Below are 16,118 nucleotides of genomic sequence, written 5' to 3' on the forward strand. Positions count from 1 at the left end.
GGATGCACCTGGACAACGCTTGGACTGCCTTGAATGCGCCTGGACGACATCAGTATAGCTATGGGTGCGCCTGGACGCTGCTCTGACTTCTTTGGATGCACCTGGACAACGCCGGGACTGTCTTGGATGTGCCTGGACTATGCTGGTACCACCTTGCATGCGCCTGAACATTGGGACCGCCTTGGTTGAGCCTGGATGATGCTGGGACTGCCTCGGATGCGGCTGGACGATGCCGGGACTGCCTTAGATACTCCTTGAATGCTTCTGGACCTCGACAGGACTGCCTTGGATGTGTCTAGACGAAGCCAGGACCGCCTTGGATTCACCTTGGACGACTCAGGGATCATCTTGTATGCGCCAGGATGACACTGAGACCGGCTTTGAATGCGCCTGGACGACGCCGGTTCCGGCTTGGATGCGCCTGGACAACGCCTGGACTGCCTTGGATGAGCCTTGGATGCACCTTGGAAGCGCCTGGACGACGCCGGCACCGCTTTGGATGTGCCTGGATGACGCCGGGACTCCCTTGGATGGGCCTGGACAACGCCAGGACCGCCTTGGATGCGCCCTGGACGACGCCGGGATCACCTTAGATGTGCCTGGATGACGCTGGGAACAATTCGGATGCGCCTGATCAACGTCGAAGCCGCTCTGAATGTGCACGGACGATGACGGGGCCGCCTACTGTGCGCCTGGACAACCCCGAGACCGCCTTGGATGCGTCCGGAAGACGCTGGGACTGCCTTGGATGGGCCTGGAAGACGCCGGGACCGCCTTGGATGGACCTGGACTTGGCCGGACCGCCTCTGATGCGCCTTTGATGCACCTTGGATGAGTTTGGCGAGGCCATGGAGAATGACTCTCGGACGGCTTCGAGGAAATTCTGGTCCACCATCCGGCGTCTCAGGAGCGAAGCAGTGCAACGTCAACACTGTTTACAGTGGGGATGGCGTGCTGCTGACCTCGACCCGGGACGTCGTGAGTTGGTGGGGAGAAAACTTCGAAGACCTCCTCAATTCCCCCTACACGCCTTCCGTTGAGGAAGCAGGGCCTGGAGACTCTGAGGCGGATTCTCCAATCTCTGGGGTCAAAGTCACTGAGGTAGTTAAAAAACACCTCGGTGGCAAGGCCCCGGGGGTGGATGAGATCCGCCCGGAGTCCTTAAAGGCTCTGGATGTTGTGGGGCTGTCATGGCTGACACGCCTCTACAACGTTGCGTGGACATCGGGGACAGTGCCTCTGGATTGGCAGACTGGGGTGGTGGTTCCCCTCTTTAAGAAGGGGGACCGGAGGGTGTGTTCCAATTACAGGGGAATCACACTCCTCAGCCTCCCTGGTGAGGTCTATTCAGGGGTGCTGGAGAGGAGGGTCCGTCGGGACCGCCTTGGATGTGCCTTGGATGTGCCTTGGATTTACTTTTAATCAACCTTGGAAGCTTTTGGACGACCCTGGGAACCGTTCTAAATGCACCTTGGATGCACCTGGAAAACGCTTGGACTGCCTTGAATGCGCCTGGACGACGTCAGCACAGCTATGGGTGCGCCTGGACGCTGCTTTGACTTCTTTGGATGCACCTGGACAACGCCGGGACTGTCTTGGATGTGCCTGGACGATGCTGGTACCACCTTGCATGCGCCTGAACATTGGGACCGCCTTGGTTGAGCCTGGATGATGCCGGGACTGCCTCAGATGCGCCTAGACGATGCCGGGACTGCCTTAGATACTCCTTGAATGCTTCTGGACCTCGCCAGGACTGCCTTGGATGTGCCTAGACGAAGCCGGAACCGCCTTGGATTCGCCTTGGACGACGCAGGGATCATCTTGTATGCGCCTGGATGACACTGAGACTGGCTTAGATGCGCCTGGAGGACGCCGGGACCGCTTTGGATGAACCTGGTCAACGCCGAAACTGCTTTGGATGCGCCTGTACAACGACGGAACCGTCTAGGATGCGCCTGAACGGCGCTGGGACCACCTTGGATGCGCCTTGGATGCTTCTTTGATGCGCCTGGATGACAGCGGGAGCGTCTTGGATGCACTTAGACGCCGCTGGGATTGCCTTGAATGCGCTTGGACGACGCCTGATGCTTCTTGGATGCGCCTGGAGATCGGCTGGACTTTGGATGCGCCTGGACGCCAGGACCGCCTTGCATGCGCCTGGACCGCCTTGATTGCGCCTGGACGACGTTGGGACCGCCTTGAATGCGCCTTGCATGCATCCTGCATTCGCCCAGACTACGACGGCACTGCCTTGGATGCGCCTTGGATGCGCCTGGACGATGCCAGGACCCTCTTGGATGCGCCTTGGACGACGCAGAGACCGGCTTGGATGCGCCTGGACGAAGCCGGTACCGTCTTGCATGCGCCTGGACGACGCCGGGATCATCTTGGATCCCCCTGGACGACAGCGGGACTGTCTTGGATGCGCCTTAGATGCGGCTTGGATGCGCCTGGACCACGCCAGGGCCGCCTTGAATGCGCCTGTACAATGCAGGGACCGCCTCGGATGCGCCTGGACCACGCCTTGGATACACCTGGACAAAACCAGGATGTCTTGGGTTAGCCTGGACGAAGTTGGGATTGCCTGGATGAAGCCAGTACTGCCCTGGATGCACCTGGACAAAGGAAGGACTGCCTCGGATGCGCCTGGACGACGCCGGGACCGCCTCAGCCACGTCTGGATGACGCCGGGACCGCATTGGATGTCCCCACCATCACCAGATCCGGCCCACACCTGTAACATCTGAGGCCACGTTTGTCTCTTATGGAATGGGCTCACCAGCTACAGAAAATGTGGTGGGAAGACGACCTAACGTCCAGACTCGAGACTTTTGAGACTGATACCGAATAGAGAGAATAAGATAAGTAAATATGTAAAAATACATCACTAAATATCTGAATAAGTAAATAGTTAAGTGCATAGATAAGTAGATAAAAAATAGATAAATAGACTGATGATAATAGTGGCTGGATGGATGGATGGATGGAGGGATGGATAAAATTAGATAATTAAATAGACAAAATAGATAAGTATATAGAAGTAGATAAGTAAATAAATCAAAATTGATAAGTAAAAAATAGATAAGTGAACAGATAAAAATAGTGGCTGGATGGATGGATGGAAGGAGGGATGGATAAAATTAGATAATTAAATAGATAAAATAGATACAGATATAGAAGTAGATAAGTAAATAAAACAAAAACGATAAGTAAAAAGTAGATAGAAATAGATAAGTAAACGGATAAAAATAGTGGCTGGCTGGATGGATGGATGGAGGGATGGATAAAATTAGATAATTAAATAGGAAAAATAGTTAAGTATATAGAAGTTGATAAGTAAATAGAAAAAAATTGATAAGTAAAAAGTAGATAAAAATAGATGAGTAAACATTTAGAAATAGTGGCTGGAGGGATGGAAAAATAGATAAAATAGATAAGTTTATAGGAGTAGAAAAGTAAATACACAAAATTGGATAAGTAAAAGGATAAAAATAGATAAACGTAGACAACATAGAAAAGTAAATAGAGAAAATAGAGAAAAGTAAATAGATGACGTAGATCAAAATAGAAAAGTATATTGGATGTACCTGGACAATGCTGGGACCGCCTTCAATGCGGTTCCAAAAATTACGTCTGCCATTATGATCTGAAGACTCGGGGAGAACAGCAAACAAGTAAGTCATTATATTTCATTTACAAAAGTCACACTGTACGACAAGTATTTTAGCATCTCCCGGATGTTTGTTTTGTCTGAGCTTAATGCTAACATATAATGCTAACAATTCTAGATTAATGTTGCAGTCATTATAACTGCAATATAACACTGATATTTGAACACAAACTTTGCAGCAACACTTGTAGGCAGAAAATATAACAATACTCGCAGCATACAATATATTATGTATACCTAAAACTGATTGAAGTTTAGTGGCTCAAATATTTTGGTGGCTGTGAACCACCCAATACAGATTTGACACAGTATGTGAAGAAAATGTGATGAACGCTAAGGATGGTTAGCTTGATACTAGCGCATCAATGGTGGAAAACACCATCGACAGATTAACGCAACTAGCATAAGTCTTTTGTGTGCGGCTATGTCATGTGCCCGCATCTGGTTGAAACTGCCCACCCTTGCCCTGCCCTGCCCTACCCTGCCCTGCCCTGCCCTACCCTGCCCTGCCCTGCGCCTGCGCTTAGATCAGTGCTGCTCAATCAATTCCCTGATGCCCCCCAGAGAGAAAAAAACATTTTGAGCCCCCCACGCTTGTACCCTTATTAACATTAAACTTGAATGATTCTTCAATGATTAAAGCAAACAAAACTAAATCAAAAAGAAAGGTCAACTTACAGTAAAGAATAACTGTATTATAACATTGTTTTTGTGTCTGTAACAGAACAGATTGAATGTGCATCACTTTGCCTGAAATTAAAAAATAAATTGTGAATTTTTAATTTAATTTAAATAATGAGCAAACATAATATTAAATGAAATAACAGCAATAATTAATATTCAATTAAAAGTAAGAAGCACAATATTTAAAACATTTTATCCTACAAAACAAAAGTAAATAAAATGATTTCTTTTTTAATGTGAATGAGGCAGCATGACGGAGACCATATCCACGACTGCAGGTAGGTCTTTTGCAATGGTGTTTTTTTTTTGCACTGAGCAATTTGGTACGCTGCCTTGGACGTGCCTGGATGAAGCCAGGACTGCTTCGAATGCGCCTGGACGAAGCAAAGACCGACTTGGATGCGCTTGGACCAAGCCAGGACTGCCTGGGATGCGCCTGGACAATGCCGGGACCGCCTTGGATGCGCTGAGACCAAGCCAGGACCACCTTGAATGCGCCTGGACGACTCCGCGACTGACTTTAATGCACCGAGTCGACGCCAGGACTGCCTTTGATGTGCCTGGACAAAGCCGGGCCTGCCTCGGATGCGCCTGGACGATGCCGGGACCGCGTCGAATGCGCCTGGATGACTTTGGAACTACCTTGGATGTGCCTGGACGACGTCAGAACTGCCTTGGATGCATCTGGACGATGCTTGGACCGCCTTGGATGAGCCTTGAATGCGCCTTGGACGTGCTTGGACGCTGGGATCGCCTTGGTCACGCCTGGACGACGCCGGAGAACCATTTTACATGCGCCTGGACGACGCCGGGATTGCCTTGGATGCGCCTGGACGACGCCAGGACTGCCTTGGATGCGCCTTGAATGCGCCTGGGGGAGGCCGGGACCGCCTTGGATATGCTTTGGATGCGCCAGGACAACGCTGAGACCGCCTTGAATGCGTCTGGACGCCGCTGGGACTGCCTTGGATGTCTCTGGACGACGCCGGGACAGCCTTGAATGCGCCTGGTTGACGCCAAGCTCAGCTTGGATGCGCCTGGACGACGGCGGGATCACCTTGGATGCTTCTGGATGACGCCGGGATCACCTTGGATGCGCCTCAGTGATGCTTGGACCACATTGGATGCGCCTGTAAGACGCCAAGACTACTTTGGATGCCCCTGGACGACCCCAGGACCACCTAGGATGCCCCTGGACGACTTGAAATGTGGCTTGAAATGTGCCTCGGATGCACCTTGGATGCACCTAATGGACGCCAGGACCACCCTGGATGCACCTTGGATGTGCCCAGACGATGCCAGGACTGCCCTGGATGTGCCTGGAAGACGTTGGGACCACCTTTTACCCGCCTAGACGACGCCGGGATCTCTTTGGATGCACCTGGACCACGCCGGGACTGCCTTGGATGCAGCTGGACGAAGCCGGGACTGCCTTGGATGCAGCTGGACGAATCCGGGACTGCCTTGCATGCGCCTGGACGACGCCGGGACGGCCTTGGTTGCACCCGGCCGACGCCGGGACCGCCTTGGATGCGCCTGGACGACGCCGGGGCAGCCTTGTGTGGGCCTGGACAACGCCGGGGCCGCGTCTGATGCTCCTGAATGACTCCGGGACAGCCTTGGGTGTGCCTGGACGACGTCAGAACTGCCTTGGATTTACCTGGACGACGCTTGGACCGCCTTGAATGCGCCTTAGACATGCCTGGAAGAGGCAGGGACCATCTTGCATGCACCTGGACGATGCAGGAACCGCCTGGGATGCGCCTTGTATGCGCCTGGATGGAGCCGGGATCGCCTTGGATGCGCCTGGACGATGCTTGGACCGCCTTGGATGCGCCTGGATGACGCCGGGACCCCCTTGGATGCGTCATGGATGCGCCTGGACTACAGCGAGACCGCCTTGGATGCGTATGGACGACGCCGGGACCGCCTTGGTTGCTCTTGGACAACACCTGGACCGCCTTGCTTGCGCCTGGACGACGCCGGGACCGCCTTTGGTGCGCCTGGACGTTGCCAAGGCGCCTAGATAATTCTGAGACCACCTTGGATGCGCCTGGACGACATTGGGACCGTCTTGGATGTGCCTGGACGACGCTGGGATTGCCTTGGATGCCCTTTGTGACCTCTGGACCGCCCTTGATGCGCCTGGACAACACCGGGACCGCCATGGATGCGCCTGGACGACGCCGGGACCGCCTTGGTTGCGCCTGCACGACGCCAGGACCGCCTTGGATGCGTCTGGACGATGCCGGGACCGCCTTGGATGCGCCATGATTGCGCCTTGGATGCGCCTTGAATGCGACTTGGATGCAGCCTGCATGACGCCGGCACCGCCTTGGATCCGCCTGGACGATGACAGGACCGCCGAGGATGCGCCTGGATGATGCGGGACTGGCTTGGATGCGCCTAGTCAACACCAGGATGTTCCTTGGATGCGCCTTGGATGCGCTTAGACGATGCCAGGACTACCTTGGCTGCGCCTGGACGACGCCGAGACTGCCTTGTATGCGCTTGGACGACGTCGGGATTGCCTTGGTTGCACCTGGACGACGCTGGGACTGCCTTGGATGCGCCTGGAGGACGTCGGGAATGCCTTGGATGCGCCTGGACGATGCTGGAACTGCCTCGGATGCACCTTGGATGTGCCTTGGATGCCCCTGGACGACACCAGGACCGCCTTGGATGCGCCTGGATGATGCCGGGACTGCCTTGGATGCGCCTTGGATGCACCTGGACGCACCTAGACGACGCCGGAACCGCCTTGTGTGCGCCTGGACAACGCCGGGGCCGCCTCGGATGCGCCTTGAAGTAAATAGACAAATAGATAAAAGCAGTAAATAGAAAAAATTAGCTGAGTAAATAGATTAAATCGATAAGTGTGAGTAGATAAGAAAATAGATAAAAATTGATAAGTAAACAGCAACAAATAGATAAGTAAATAGATAAAAACAGAAGTAAATAGCTGGAAATACAAAAGTAAATAGCTAAAAATAGATTAGTAAATAGATCAAATTAGAAAAGTAACTAGATTAAAATAGACAAAATTAGAAAAGTAAATAGATAAAAATAGAAAAGTAAATACATTAACAAGTGTATAGAGGTAGATAAGTAAATAGATAAAAATGCATAAATAAAAGAGATAAAATTAGATAAAATAGATAAATATATAAAAATAGAAAAATAAATAGATGAATTTATAGTTAAATAAATAAAAATAGATAAGTAAATAGATAAAAATAGTGGCTGGATGGATGGATGGATGGAGGATGGATAAAATTAGATAATTAAATAGATAAAATAAATACGTATATACAAGTAGATAAGTAATTAAATAAAAATGGATAAGTAAAATAGATAAAAATAGCTAAGGTAGATAAATATATAAAAATAGAAATATAAATAGATAAAAATGGATAGTTAAATAGATAAAAATAGATAAGTAAATAGATAAAAATAGTGGCTGGATGGATGGATGGATGGAGGGATGGATAAAATTAGATAGATAAATAGATAAAATAGATAAGTATATAGAAGTAGATAAGTAAATAGATAAAATTAGATAATTAAATAGATAAAAATAGATAAGTAAATAGATAAAAATAGTGGCTGGATGGATGGCTGGATGGAGGGATGGATAAAATTAGATAGATAAATAGATAAAATAGATAAGTATATAGAAGTAGATAAGTAAATAGATAAAATTAGATAATTAAAAAGATTTTAAATAAAAATTAAATGGATAAAAATAGAAGAATAAATAGATAAAATAGAAAAGTAAATAAAGCATATAGAAGTAGATAAGTAAATAGATAAAATTAGATAATTAAATAGATAAAAATAGATAAGTAAATAGATAAAAATAGTGGCTGGATGGATGGATGGATGGAGGGATGGATAAAATTAGATAGATAAATAGATAAAATAGATAAGTATATAGAAGTAGATAAGTAAATAGATAAAATTAGATAATTAAATAGATTTAAAATAAAAATCAAATGGATAAAAATAGAAGAATAAATAGATAAAATCGAAAAGTAAATAAATCAAACTAGAAAAGTTAATAGATAAAATTGATGGATAAAAATAGATGAAAAAGATAAAACTGATAAGTAGTTAAATAGATAAAGATATAAAGTAAATAGACAAAATAGATAAAAATAGTGAAGTAAATTAACTGGATAAAAATAGAAAATTAAATAAAGTAGATAAAAATAGAAAACTAAATAGATAAAGTAGATAAAATAAAAAAGTAAATAGATAAAATAGAAAAAATAGACAAAATAGATAAAATTAGCAAAGTAAAAAAGATAACTAGATAAAATTAGAAAATAAAGTATATAAAATCACTAAAAATGAAAAAAACAAATAGAATACATCAAAATAGGAAAGTAAATAGATAAAATAGATAAAAATAGAAAAGTAAATAGTTAAAATAGATAAAAATAGAAACGTATATAGATAAAGTATATCAAAATAGATAAGTGAATAGATCAAAATAGAACAGTAGATTAATTAGATACATGAAAATAGTAAAGTAAATAGGTAAAATAGATGAAAATAGAAACGTAAATTGATGAAATAGATAAAATGGAAAACTTAATTGGTAAAATAGATGTAAATAGAGAAGTGAATTGTTTGAATAGATAAAAATTGTATAGATGAACTAGATAAGTAGCAGGGAAGCAAGGCCACCAAGGTGCCCACCGGCGTCCAGGCGCACTAAGCCGGGCCTGCCTGGATGGCGCTGGGACCGCATTGGATGCGCCTGGACGACGGCGGGATCACTTTGGATGCTTCTGGATGACGCCGGGATCACCTTGGATGCACCTCGACGATGCTTGGACCACATTGGATGCGCCTCTAAAACGCCAAGACCACCTTGGATGCGCCTTGAATACCCCTGAACGACACCAGGACCACCTAGGATGCCCCTAGACGACTTGAAATGTGGCTTGAAATGTGCCTCGGATGCACCTTGGATGCACCTAATCGACGCCAGGACAACCTTGGATGTGCCCAGACGATGCCAGGACTGCCCTGGATGTGCCTGGAAGACGCTGGGACCACCTTGTACCCGCCTAGACGACGCCGGGATCACTTTGGATGCACCTGGACCGTGCCAAGACTGCCTTGGATGCAGCTGGACGAAGCCGGGACTGTCTTGGATGCAACTGGACGAAGCCGGGACTGCCTTGCATGCGCCTGGACGACGCCGGGACGGCCTTGGTTGCACCCGTCCGACGCCGGGACCGCCTTGGATGCGCCTGGACGACGCCGGGGCAGCCTTGTGTGGGCCTGGATAACGCCGGGGCCGCGTCTGATGCTCCTGAATGACTCCGGGACAGCCTTGGGTGTGCCTGGACGACGTCAGAACTGCCTTGGATTTACCTGGACGACGCTTGGACCGCCTTGAATGCACCTTGGACATGCCTGGAAGAGGAAGGGACCATCTTGCATGCGCCTGGACGATGCAGGAACCGCCTGGGATGCGCCTTGTATGCGCCTGGATGGAGCCGGGATCGCCTTGTATGCGCCTGGATGGAGCCGGGATCGCCTTGGATGCGCCTGGACGATGCTTGGACTGCCTTGGATGCGCCTGGATGACACTGGGACCACCTTGGATGCGTCATGGATGCGCCTGGACTAAAGCGAGATCACCTTGGATGCGTATGGACGACGCCGGGACCGCCTTGGTTGCGCTTGGACGATACATGGACCGCCTTGCTTGCGCCTGGACGTCGCCGGGACCGCCTTTGGTGCGCCTGGACGATGACAAGGCGCCTAGATAATTCTGAGACCACCTTGGATGCGCCTGGACGACACTGGGACCGTCTTGGATGTGCCTGGACGACGCTGGGATTGCCTTGGATGCCCTTTGTGACGTCTGGACCGCCCTTGATGCGCCTGGACAACACCGGGACCGCGTTGAATGCGCCTGGACGACGCCGGGACTGCCTTGGTTGCGCCTGTACGACGCCAGGACGGCCTTGGATGCGTCTGGACGATGCCGGGACGGCCTTGGATGCGCCATGATTGCGCCTTGGATGCGCCTGGATGACACCAGGACCTCCTTAGGTGTGCCTGGATGATGCCTGGACCACCTTGGATAAGACTTGGATGTGCTTGGGCAACTTCGGGACTGCCTTGGATGCGCCTGGACGACGCTGGCACTGTCTTGGATGCGCCTCTGATAAGCCTTGGATGCGCCTGGTCAACGCCGAGGCTACCTTGGATACGCCATCAATGCGCCTTGTATTCGCCTGGACGAGGCCGCGACCGCCTTGGATAGGCCTGAAAGACGCCGGTATCACCTTGGATGCGCCTGGACAAAGCCGTGACTGCCTTGGATGCGTCTGGATCACGCCGTGACTTCCTTGGATGCGTCTGGATCACGCCGTAACCTACTTGTATGCGCCTGGACGAAGCCGGGACTGCCTTAGATGTGCCTTGGATGCGCCTGGATGATGAAGAGACTGCCTCGGCTGCGCCTCGGCTGAACCTCGGCTGCGCCTCGGCTGCGGCTCGGCTGCGGCTCGGCTGCGGCTCGGCTGCGGCTCGGCTGCGGCTAGGCTGCGGCCAGGCTGCGACTAGGCTGCGGCTAGGCTGCGGCTAGGCTGCGGCTAGGCTGCGGGTAACGCCTTGGACATGCTTCGGATGAACTTGGAAGACACCGGGACTGCCTTGGATGCGCCTGGACGACGCCGGGACTTCTTTGGATGTTCCTTGGTTGCGCCTGGACGACGCCGGGCCTGACTTGGATGCGCCTGGACGACGCAGAGACCGCCTTGGATATGCTTTGGATGCGCCTGCACGACGCCAGGACCGCCTAGGATGCACCTGAAAAACGCCGGGACTGCCCTGAATGCGTCTTGTATGCGCCTGGACAACGCCGGGACTGCCTTGGATGCTGCTTGGATGCGCCTCGGATGCGCCTCTGATGCGCCTGTACGACACAAGGACCGCTTTGGATGTGTCTGGACGTTGCTGGGACCGTCTTGGATGTGCTTTTGATGTGCCTGGATGACGCCGGGACAGCGTTGGATGCGCCTTGGATGCCCCTGGACGACCCCAGGACTCCCTTGGATGAGGCTGGACGACTACGGGAATGTCAAGGATGCACCTTGGATGCGCCTGGACGACGCCGGGACTGCCTCGGATATGTCTTTGATACGCCTGGACTACGCCAGTACCACCGTGGATGCGCCTGGATGACTTCGGGACTGCCTAGGATGTGCTTCGGATGCGTCATGGATGCGCCTGGACTATGGCAAGACCGCCTTGGATGCTCCTGGACGACGCAGGGACTGCCTTTGTTGCGCCTAGACGACACCGGGACCACCTCGGATGCACTTTGGATGCGCCTGATCGGCGCTGGGACAGTCTTGGATGTGCCTGGACGATGCTGGGATTGCCTTGGATGCATCTAGTGACCTCTGGAACGCCTTGGATGTGCCTGGACAACGCCTGGACCGCCTTGTATGCGCCTGGACGATCCTGGGACCGCCTTGGTGGCGCCTGGACGACACTGGGACCACCTTGGATGCGCGTAGACGATTCTGGGACTGCCTATGATGCGCGTTTGATGCGCCTGTGCGTCACCAGGACCGCCTTGAATGTGCCTGAATGACGCCAACATCGTCTTGGATGTGGCTTGGATGCGCCGGGACGACGCCTGGACCTTCTTGGAATGAGCCTGGACGACGCCGGGATCACCTTGGATGAGGCTGGATGACTCAGGGACTGCCTTGGATGAGCCTGGATGACGCCGGCACTGCCTTGGATGTACCCTGGAAGCGCTTGGACGACACCGGAACCACCGTGGATGCTCCTGGACAACGCCGGGATTGCCTAGGATGAGCCTTAGATGCGCCTGGATGATGCCAAGACTGCCGTGAGTGCACTTGAACGACTCTGGGATCGCCTCGGATGCGCCTGGATGAAGCCGGGATTGCCTTGGATAAGCCTTGGATGCACCTTGAAAGCGCCTGGACGACGCTGGTACCGCTTTGGATGTGCCTGGATGACGCTGGGACTCCCTTGGATGGGCCTGGACAACGCCAGGACCGCCTTGGATGCGCCCTGGACGACGCCGGGATCACCTTAGATGTGCCTGGATGACCCTGGGACCAATTCGGATGCGCCTGGTCAACGTCGAAACCGCTATGGATGCGCACGGACGATGACGGGACCGCCTAGTGTGCGACTGGACAACCCCGAGATTGCCTTGGATGCGTCTGGAAGACGCTGGGACTGCCTTGGATGGACCTGGAAGACGCTGGGACCGCCTTGGATGCACCTGGACTTGGCCGGGACCGCCTCTGATGTGCCTTTGATGCACCTTGGATGCGTTTGGCGAGGCCATGGAGAATGACTCTCAGACGGCTTCGAGGAAATTCTGGTCCACCATCCGGCGTCTCAGGAGCGAAGCAGTGCAACGTCAACACTGTTTACAGTGGGGATGGCGTGCTGCTGACCTCGACCCGGGACGTCGTGAGTCGGTGGGGAGAATACATCGAAGACCTCCTCAATTCCACCTACACGCCTTCCGTTGAGGAAGCAGGGCCTGGAGACTCTGAGGCGGATTCTCCAATCTCTGGGGTCGAAGTCACTGAGGTAGTTAAAAATCTCCTCGGTGGCAAGGCCCCGGGGGTGGATGAGATCCGCCCGGAGTTCTTAAAGGCTCTGGATGTTGTGGGGCTGTCACTGCTGACACGCCTCTACAACGTTGCGTGGACATCGGGGACAGTGCCTCTGGATTGGCAAACTGGGGTGGTGGTTCCCCTCTTTATGAAGGGGGACCGGAGGGTGTGTTCCAATTACAGGGGAATCACACTCCTCAGCCTCCCTGGTGAGGTCTATTCAGGGGTGCTGGAGAGGAGGGTCCGTCGGGACCGCCTTGGATGTGCCTTGGATTTACTTTTAATCAATCTTGGAAGCTTTTGGACGACCCTGGGAACCGTTCTAAATGCTCCTTGGATGCACCTGGACAATGCTTGGACTGCCTTGGATGCGCCTGGACGACATCAGTATAGCTATGGGTGCGCCTGGACGCTGCTTTGACTTCTTTGGATGCACCTGGACAACGCCGGGACTGTCTTGGATGTGCCTGGACTATGCTGGTACCACCTTGCATGCGCCTGAACATTGGGACCGCCTTGGTTGAGCCTGGATGATGCTGGGACTGCCTCGGATGCGCCTGGACGATGCCGGGACTACCTTAGATACTCCTTGAATGCTTCTGGACCTCGACAGGACTGCCTTGGATGTGTCTAGACGAAGCCAGGACCGCCCCTGATTCACCTTGGACGACTCAGGGATCATCTTGTATGCGCCAGGATGACACTGAGACCGGCTTTGAATGCGCCTGGACGACGCCGGTTCCGGCTTGGATGCGCCTGGACAACGCCGGGACTGCCTTGGATGAGCCTTGGATGCACCTTGGAAGCGCCTGGACTACGCCGGCACCGCTTTGGATGTGCCTGGATGACGCCGGGACTCCCTTGGATGGGCCTGGACAACGCCAGGACCGCCTTGGATGCGCCCTGGACGACGCCGGGATCACCTTAGATGTGCCTGGATGACGCTGGGAACAATTCGGATGCGCCTGATCAACGTCGAGCCGCTCTGAATGTGCACGGACGATGACGGGGCCGCCTACTGTGCGCCTGGACAACCCCGAGACCGCCTTGGATGCGTCTGGAAGACGCTGGGACTGCCTTGGATGGGCCTGGAAGACGCCGGGACCGCCTTGGATGGACCTGGACTTGGCCGGACCGCCTCTGATGCGCCTTTGATGCACCTTGGATGAGTTTGGCGAGGCCATGGAGAATGACTCTCGGACGGCTTCGAGGAAATTCTGGTCCACCATCCGGCGTCTCAGGAGCGAAGCAGTGCAACGTCAACACTGTTTACAGTGGGGATGGCGTGCTGCTGACCTCGACCCGGGACGTCGTGAGTCGGTGGGGAGAAAACTTCGAAGACCTCCTCAATTCCCCCTACACGCCTTCCGTTGAGGAAGCAGGGCCTGGAGACTCTGAGGCGGATTCTCCAATCTCTGGGGTCAAAGTCACTGAGGTAGTTAAAAAACACCTCGGTGGCAAGGCCCCGGGGGTGGATGAGATCCGCCCGGAGTCCTTAAAGGCTCTGGATGTTGTGGGGCTGTCACTGCTGACACGCCTCTACAACGTTGCGTGGACATCGGGGACAGTGCCTCTGGATTGGCAGACTGGGGTGGTGGTTCCCCTCTTTAAGAAGGGGGACCGGAGGTTGTGTTCCAATTACAGGGGAATCACACTCCTCAGCCTCCCTGGTGAGGTCTATTCAGGGGTGCTGGAGAGGAGGGTCCGTCGGGACCGCCTTGGATGTGCCTTGGATTTACTTTTAATCAACATTGGAAGCTTTTGGACGACCCTGGGAACCGTTCTAAATGCTCCTTGGATGCACCTGGACAACGCTTGGACTGCCTTGGATGCGCCTGGACGACATCAGTATAGCTATGGGTGCGCCTGGACGCTGCTTTGACTTCTTTGGATGCACCTGGACAACGCCGGGACTGTCTTGGATGTGCCTGGACTATGCTGGTACCACCTTGCATGCGCCTGAACATTGGGACCGCCTTGGTTGAGCCTGGATGATGCTGGGACTGCCTCGGATGCGCCTGGACGATGCCGGGACTACCTTAGATACTCCTTGAATGCTTCTGGACCTCGACAGGACTGCCTTGGATGTGTCTAGACGAAGCCAGGACCGCCCCTGATTCACCTTGGACGACTCAGGGATCATCTTGTATGCGCCAGGATGACACTGAGACCGGCTTTGAATGCGCCTGGACGACGCCGGTTCCGGCTTGGATGCGCCTGGACAACGCCGGGACTGCCTTGGATGAGCCTTGGATGCACCTTGGAAGCGCCTGGACGACGCCAGCACCGCTTTGGATGTGCCTGGATGACGCCGGGACTCCCTTGGATGGGCCTAGACAACGCCAGGACCGCCTTGGATGCGCCCTGGACGACGCCGGGATCACCTTAGATGTGCCTGGATGACGCTGGGAACAATTCGGATGCGCCTGATCAACGTCGAAGCCGCTCTGAATGTGCACGGACGATGACGGGGCCGCCTACTGTGCGCCTGGACAACCCCGAGACCGCCTTGGATGCGTCTGGAAGACGCTGGGACTGCCTTGGATGGGCCTGGAAGACGCCGGGACCGCCTTGGATGGACCTGGACTTGGCCGGACCGCCTCTGATGCTCCTTTGATGCACCTTGGATGAGTTTGGCGAGGCCATGGAGAATGACTCTCGGACGGCTTCGAGGAAATTCTGGTCCACCATCCGGCGTCTCAGGAGCGAAGCAGTGCAACGTCAACACTGTTTACAGTGGGGATGGCGTGCTGCTGACCTCGACCCGGGACGTCGTGAGTTGGTAGGGAGAAAACTTCGAAGACCTCCTCAATTCCCCCTACACGCCTTCCGTTGAGGAAGCAGGGCCTGGAGACTCTGAGGCGGATTCTCCAATCTCTGGGGTCAAAGTCACTGAGGTAGTTAAAAAACACCTCGGTGGCAAGACCCCGGGGGTGGATGAGATCCGCCCGGAGTTCTTAAAGGCTCTGGATGTTGTGGGGCTGTCATGGCTGACACGCCTCTACAACGTTGCGTGGACATCGGGGACAGTGCCTCTGGATTGGCAGACTGGGGTGGTGGTTCCCCTCTTTAAGAAGGGGGACCGGAGGGTGTGTTCCAATTACAGGGGAATCACACTCCTCAGC

The 16,118-nt window shown here is 52.7% G+C and overlaps 1 protein-coding gene across 5 annotated transcripts in view; it reads left to right on the forward strand.

The window, feature by feature from the left end:
• The window catches only part of cbfa2t3 (CBFA2/RUNX1 partner transcriptional co-repressor 3), a 156,586-nt gene that overhangs the window by 40,272 nt on the left and 100,196 nt on the right, over positions 1-16,118 (forward strand). The window lies entirely within an intron of this gene.

Source organism: Syngnathus floridae, chromosome 3, assembly GCF_059516105.1.
Source record: "Syngnathus floridae isolate MCC-2025c chromosome 3, RoL_Sflo_1.0, whole genome shotgun sequence".
Lineage (NCBI taxonomy): Eukaryota > Metazoa > Chordata > Actinopteri > Syngnathiformes > Syngnathidae > Syngnathus > Syngnathus floridae.